Here is an 8,417-nt window from a genome sequence, read left to right on the forward strand (position 1 = left end):
CAAAAAAGGTCACTAATCATTGAGACAATTAGGGGTGATATCCTCCTTTTGGTTCCTTCTCAAAGAAGGTTGAGTTTTATTTCTATTTCTTTTGTCACTTTCCTGGTTTCACTTCTTCCTCTTCTAGTAATTTGTTGTTGATCTTCAGTGTGATTATAAGAGTGTTGATCCTCCTTTCTCATATCCTTCTGATTATTCGATTGCTCAACCTCTTGAAGACTATCAGAGATATCATCCTCCTGGTCAGAGTTGTTGCAGTCTTCCTCTCATATAGATCCACAACCAATTGAAGACCAAGTTGATTCCTTATTTTAGTAGGGAGAATAGATGAATTGGAGTCACAACACTGTCCCAGATTTTCTATTCCATCGACTCTGTTTTCCTGAATGGTCTGTATAAGGTTGTTGTAACGACCCGATCGGTCGTTTTGAGCCCTAGCGCGTCGTTCAGCAGTCTGAGACCATGAGCAGCTTCATTTAAGGTATTATGACTTGTACGCGTGGTCGGAATTAAATTCCGGGAAGTTCGGAGTTGATTTGGAAAAATAATTCTCATTTCGGAAGCTTAAAGTTGAAAGAATTAGGATTGGATTTTTGAGTAAACGACCTCGGAATCGGGATCCGAAAGTTCCAGCAGGTTCGTATGATGATTTCGGACTTAGGCGTATGCCCGGATCGGGTTTTGGATGACCCGGGGGCGTTTTGGAGCCTATTGTGGAAAGTAGCATTTTGAAAGAAATTTCATAAGTTTGGGTTGAAGTGCATTTTAGTGATATCGATGTCCGTTTGGAATTCCGAGTCTGGGAGCAGCTCCGTATGGTGATTCTGGAGTTGGAAGCGCGATCGAAAGTGAATTCGGAGGTCCGTAGGTCATTTTGGAGCCATTTGCTAAAGATAGAAATTTGAAGGTTTTTGAGAAGTTTGACCGGAAGTGGACTTTTTGATATCGGGGTCGGAATCCGATTCCGAAAGTTGGAGTAGGTTCGTAATGTCGAATATGACTTGTGTTCAAAATTTGAGGTCAATCGGACGTGATTTGATAGGTTTAAGCATCGAAAGTAGAAGTTGGAAGTTCTAAAGTTCATAAAGCTTGGATTAGAGGTTGATTCATGATTTTAGCGTTGTTTGATGTGATTTGAGGCCTCGAGCAAGTCCGTAATGTGTTTTGGGACTGGTTGGTGTGATTGGTCGGGGTCCCGGGGGCCTCGGGTGTGTTTCGGGTTGTATCGCGCTCTTATTTGATGCTTCAACGTCGTTTCTTTGGACATAAAGGGGTGCCATATTAAGCAAATGAGCTCCAAATTAAGTTTTTATTGAGCCATTAGATCCGTATCGTAATTTCGGAGCCAACGCAAAAAGAGTCGCCGAATTTGGACATCGTATGAGGGAGTTATGCTCATTTCCGTGTCGAGAAAAGTGCTGGTTGCTGTCATAACCGCAGATGCGGAAATTTTCCGCAGATGCGCTCAAATTTCCGCAGATGCGGAAATTGCTGGAGGCAGAGAGGTTTCTTTAAAAACCGAAGTTTGGCTCATTTTCACTTCATTTCTTCCATGGGAGCCGATTTTGGAGCAACTTTGGAGTGTCATTTTCATCACCAAGCATGAGGTAAGTGATTTCTACTAGTTTTGAGTATATACAAGGTTTATATATGAATTTAGACTTGGAAAATTGTAGAAAACTTGAGGTTTGAGGGAAAACCTAGAAAACTAGTATTCTTGGATTTTGACCACGATTTTAGATATGGAATTTAGAGAAAATTATATATTTGAGTTCGTGAGGCCATGGGTAATCTTTATCTTCGAAAATTTTTGGATTCCGGGCATGTGGGCCCGAGGGCATTTTTGTCAACTTTTCGATCGGGGTTAGGAATTGTTATAAATTGGATTATAATGAGTACCTTAGCATATATAAATGGATTTACATGATTATTGGCTAGTTTTGGAGCGTTGTGCATCGATTCGAGTCTTCGGAAGGGCGTGGAATGCCGGTTATGGACCTTCGGAGCGAGGTGAGTCTCCTTTCTAACCTTGTAAGAGGGAATTATCCCCATAGGTGAATTAATTGGTTATGTGCTCCTGTTTGTGGGGGCTACGTACGCACGAGGTGACGAGAGTCCGTGCGTAGCTACTATTATGCTATTGTCCGGGTAGTCTAGGATCCAAAAGCATGCTATACTTGGATTAATCGTAAACTTATTGACAGCTTGAATTTCTTAAATCACATTGAATTAGTAGATAAATCTCTAAAAGGATTAAACTTCTTTTTTCTTAAATGGTTAAAAGAGGATTGACTTTCTTTGGATAATTGCTCTGTGTGGACTCTTGATTGATTGTCTGTGTGTTTAATTTTGGAGCGGGCCGAACGCCTCGGCAGATTAAATAGATACATGTATGGTTCGCGCCGTTCGACCCTCGGCAGTGCACAGTTTACATTTCTGTTGGAGCGGGCCGTCGACCTCGGCATGATTTTGCGCATGCTTGTATTACTTGCCTTGAAACTTATTAAAGTTGTTGCTGCCTCTTTCTGGCTTAAGAATATATGTATAGATGATGAAAAGGAATGATTTCCTATAAAAGAAAGAATTGTTTATTTGCTTCAACCCATTGAATTATAATCATGTTTATAAAAAATTCACGATTTAATATATTATGGATATACCATCATTGGACCATTAGTAAGTGTCGAAGTCGACAATCTCGTCTCTACTTCTTCGAGATTAGACGGGATACTCATTGGGTACACATTGTTTTCGTACTCATACTACACTTCTGTGCATTTTTTTTGTTGCACAGGCATATGTAACTCTAGTGGCCTACTAGGCATAGCAGCACGGATGATTCGGGGACTAGGTGAGTTGCATTATTCGAGGCGGCCCGCAGCTAGTATAGTCCCTTCTGGTATATTGTATTTACTTTCCGTCCACTGTATTCCGAACGGATGTTGTATTATATTATTTCTTAGAAATTGCTCATGCATTTGTGACACCGGGTTCTGGGATGGCTTTGAAATATTTTTGTATTAATTGCTTATTACTTAATTTGAATTGAAGCAATTGTCTCTTTACTTATGAAATTTGAAGGAAAAATCGTGTTTTTTAAAATGATCTAAATTGGAATCTAATTAGGTATTTTAGTTGGCTTACCTGACAGCAGTGTCCGGCGCCATCACGACCCTTAGTGGATTTTGGGTCGTGACAGTTGTTCTGCGTTTGTTGCTCCTCCTCTGGATTAAGCTCATTCCCTTTGGATGTGATTTCATTATTGTTAATCTCAGCACCCTGGTCCTGTTGAAAAGTTTTATCTTCTGTAGCAGGGCTTAATATACTTTCTTCTATGGCTTGTGTTTGACCAAAAAAGTATGGGACCATTTTGTTAAACTAATTAAATAAGAAGATAGAGGGTAAATCTTAGTTAAGGATAATTAACTCTAGATCTGAGATGAATAACATGAATAGAGAAATATTGTTGAGTATAAATGCTGGCAGTGATTATGGATTTAATAGTATGAAAAAAGATGCATTAAGTAACATTAAATGAAAATAAAATATAAATGAAGGAAAAGATTCACCCAATCTTGAGTGAGGCGAATCCTCTTTCATTTGATAAAGACAAATGATAGACAAATACAAGAATCTTCGGACCCTTCTCGGATCTGATGGAAGATATGGGATAACCGATCCTCTAATCTCTTTAGAGAGATTTGTTTATATATTTTCTAGAGAGAGAGTTTGCCCCTTTGTTAGAAATCCTCTCTTCCTATTTAAAATGGATATCCCCAGAAAATCCTAAAAAAGTACAATTAGAGGGAATATCCAAAAGAATATTCCCTTTGAAGATTTCAAAGCAAAACTAGCTGTTATATTTATCTGCACTGCTCGGCCTCGGCCTTATTGATCGCTGCTCGACCTCGGCCTTATTGATCACTGCTCGACCTCGGCCTTATTGATCAATTCGATTCGCAGGTTACTCATGACAATTGTCTTCGCATGTCGAATTTCTCCGAATTGATTTTGACCCATACAGTTAGTCCCTCCGCTTATCGAGGTCGTCTTTCTGTCGAGTTCGGTGAGCGGACTTCATTAATCGTAGTTTGAAAAATTTGGATGGGGAGGTCGTAGAGACTAGAGAGTAAGACATAGTTCTGGTTTTCTTTGGGGGCAGGGGTGTGTGAGATGAGGAGAATATTGCTTTGCATGTGCAAGTTTTAGAGTAAGACATAGTTCTGGTTTTCTTTGGGGGCAGGGGTGTGTGAGATGAGGAGAATATTGCTTTGCATGTGCAAGTTTTGTATGTATATATAAATCGTAGAAGATGACATTTCAACTATTATTTGGACAAATTGAAAACATTTATCACAATTTGGTATTTTTAATATATCGCGTGTTTTCTATTTTTCTACCCAGGGTGTTAATTGGTCATCATAGGAATTTGAAAAAACGTAGGTTCTTGTTTTTCTTTTTTCTTTTTGGATTTCCACTCTATAGATCTATGGTGCTCGGTATTCCGTACTTATATTGGATTCCAACTAATTCAGATTTGCGTCGCGTAAGATCTATTAAAGGTGAAAGTACTCCTTATTTTTCATTTGCATGCTCGAACACATGATTTTTAGTTAAGGGTGGAGGAATAATTTGTCCATCACACCATAATTCTTGGTGGTATATATAGCTCTTGTTTTAATTCATTGCAGACGATCAAAGACTGCCGTAAGTTGCATCTCGGAGTCTTAAGTTGTATCCCTTAGCCCCAGAATCACATTGCAAACGATTCACGTAGCTATAATTAAATCATTACACTGCCTATGTTATAAATTAAATGATATTTATAGTACTGTAAATACTGAGCTCTACATAAGTATTACGTCTAATTTAAGAACTTTTAAACAGTACTTCTAATTCTAGCATTGAAAAAAAATCTTATAAATCATTACACTGCCTATGTTATAAATTAAATGATATTTATAGTTAACTGTAAATACTGAGCTCTACATATGTATTACGTCTAATTTAAGAACTTTTAAACAGTACTTCTAATTCTAGCATTGAAAAAAAATCTTATAGCATTGAAGTGTTGGTCCTCGACGCAATTTGCCTCTAACTGGTAAACTTTTATTTTAGATGGGTGAATTTGGGACAGTTAAATCTCCAAAAATACAAAGTAAAGTGAAAGAAAGAGGTAAATCCACCTCACAGAATCTAAGAAAGATGCTTCGCATGGTTTGCAAGCAGGTAAAAATCTATGAATTGATTCATAGTAAAATGACATCAAATAAGAATTACATGTCAAATCAGTATCTTTCATTTGTCACATCTGACCTTGCAATCTGAAGTATATCTATGTTAAATTTCCTTCCATTTTCTTTTCTATTTTACTGTCATTTTTTGGATTTGGCTTCTTAAGAATTATTATGTGATGTCGCATTAAAGGGTTGTTTGGTAAGGTGTAAAAAAATAGTACCGAATAAGGTGTATTAGTAATGCGGGAATTAGTATTGTTAGAATTAGTTATATTGGGATTATTTCTGTATACGGCGAAAATCGGGGCTACCCGATTTCATTCTTTGGTCGAGATAGGAATGTCACGTCAAAGAGCTAGGACGTCGAGTCATCCCGAGGCCGACCTCGATGACATCATGGCTTGGTAACGGACAAGGCGAGATATCCGCGATTGGTCGAAAATCGTAGCATGAATCTCGGAACGGATCGATCTGCAGCGGTTAATTAGATGTTAATATAATTTCCTACTATAATTAGAAGTGTAGCTTATTTAGGACTCCTCTATTATATAAAAGAGGGATCCCATTAATTTGTAAGGGGCAACATTGTTTACTGATAAGAATATATACATTCATTACTTTCCTGCTATTTCATTTACTGTTCATCAGAGTTGCTTTACTTTGCCTTCCCACCTCGAGGCTATCCCAAGTCGAGGTTGAGACTTGGCTAACACACTAGTTTGATTAACTTTATTCTCTAATTTATTTATTTATTTTCTTGCTTATCGGATGGTATTGGACGGAATCGCATATCCTTAAAACCACAATATAAGTTTAATTGTTATCCGAATTTGAGGGTAAACAGTTTGGCGCCCATCGTGGGGCTAAGGATAATAGTGATTGTTTGGTGCTGATTCTGATAACACACATTATTTCACGCTTGTTCTTGTCAAGTATTTTTGCTTTCAGGTTAAAATATGTAAAACTCAAAAACGCACCCGCACATGGTGATAATGGTCTCGGGTTTCACGGGGAGAACGACAATATAATTGCTCCAAGAGCCGAGGTGCCACCGGTTAATCTCGGGGAAGCACTAGTTGCCGATCCGGTCGATGTCAGTTCGCACGTTGCTTTAAATGCGTACCCCAAAGGGAGTGTACGTAGGGAAGGCCGATCTGGTGGCCAAGGTACATAGGGCAGAGGAGATGGAGGAGTTAGTCTCCAGGTGATATTCGAGATGCTACAGGCTCAGCAGGCCGATATTGCTCAGCTTCAAAATCAACATAGAACTCTGAGTGAGGTTGAGACGGAAATCATTCTTCGTACGGAGCCAGTGCCAGAGAGGTCGAATGGTAACGGATCGGGGACCGATCCGGCAGTAATAAAAATGCTCGAGGAGCTCACCAAGAGAATCGAGTCAGGAGAGAAGAAAATCGAAGCTAATGATAAAAAAAGTGGAGACATACAACTCTCGAGTTGATCAGATAGCGGGGGCACCGCTAATCTTGAAAGGGATGGATTCGAAGAAGTTTGTACAAAAGTCGTTTCCTTAAAGTGCGGCTCTGAAGCCTATTCCGAAGAAGTGCCGTATGCCAGACATACCCAAATATAATGGGACCACCGATCCCAATGAGCTTGTTACTTCATATACATGCGCCATCAAGGGTAATGATTTAGAAGATCATGAAATCAAATCTGTGCTGTTGAAAAAGTTCGGAGAAACCCTTTCAAAGGGAGCAATGATTTGGTATCACAACCTACAGCCAAATTCCATCGGCTCATTTGCCATGTTAGTAGATTCTTTCGTAAAGGCACACGCTGGGGCCATAAAGGTCATAACAATAAAATCGGACCTTTTCAAGGTAAGACAAAGGGATAACAAAATGTTGAGGGGGTTCGTATCCCAATTTCAAATGGAACGCATGGAGTTGCCACCTGTCACAGATGATTGGGCCGTTCAAGCTTTCACCCAAGGGTTGATCGAGCAGAGTTCGATAGCATCACGTCAGTTCAAAACAAAATTTGATCAAATATCCAGCTGTAACTTGGGCAAATGTGCACAATCGATATCATCGAAGATCAGGGCGAGGACGACCAATTAGGAGCCCCTTCCGGTTCAGTACATCCAAACAAGTCGGCAGTTAAAACCCAGAGGGACGTCGACAGGGAGCCAGGTCGAACAGAGAACGATATCAACCATAAACTACAGATCGAAGGAACAATGGTTCAGGACGCAATTCTCGGAATGATCGAAGAAGTGATCGAGGACAGAATTCTCGGGGACTTATGAGCAAAAGTGGTTTTGATAAGCATGCTGATCCCACAGAGGAACCTCGGTTATCGAAATATAACTTTAGCATCGGGCATTGTATCGGCAACCAGAAGGATCAAAGATACTAGGTGGCCAGACCCATACAAACCGGTCCTTCCCAAAGAAACCCAAATTTGATGTGCAAGTATCATGGCACGCATGGTCACAGGACCGAGGATTGCAGGCAATTAAGGGAGGAGGTAGCCCGTCTATTCAATGAGGGACACTTTCAAGAGTTCCTCAGCGATCGAGCCAAGAATCATTTCAGCGAAAGGGACACCAACAGGAAAAATGAGGAACCCTAACATGTCATTCATATGATCGTCGGTGGGGTCGAGATTCCACAGGGACCCATATTCAAACGCACTAAGGTATCAATCACTAGGGAAAAATGAACCCGAGATTATGTGCTCGAAGGCTCCTTATCATTCAACGACGAAGAAGCAGAAGGCAGTTTTCAGCCCCTCAACGATGCTCTAGTAATTTCTATCTTATTAAATAAAGTTGAAGTTAAGCGTGTTTTAGTAGATCCAGTTAGCTTGGCGAATATCGTCCGATCGAGGGTCGTGTAGCAGCTCGACCCGCAAGATCAAATCGTGCCCGCAGCTCGAGTCTTAAACGGCTTCATTATGGCCAGTGAAACAACTAAAGGGGAGATTATTCTACCGGTGAACGTGGCTGGAACCATTCAAGATACCAAGTTCCACGTGATCGAGGGAGACATGAGGTACAATGCCCTACTCGGAAGGCCTTTGATCCACAATATGAGGGCTGTCCCTTCGACTCTCCACCAAATGATGAAATTCTCGACGTCGGACGGTGTAAAAATAGTATACGGGGAGCAGCATGCTGCAAAGGAAATGTTTGCGGTCGACGAGGTAACACCGGTA

This window comes from Nicotiana attenuata, chromosome 3 (assembly GCF_001879085.1).
Source record: "Nicotiana attenuata strain UT chromosome 3, NIATTr2, whole genome shotgun sequence".
NCBI classification, from domain to species: domain Eukaryota; kingdom Viridiplantae; phylum Streptophyta; class Magnoliopsida; order Solanales; family Solanaceae; genus Nicotiana; species Nicotiana attenuata.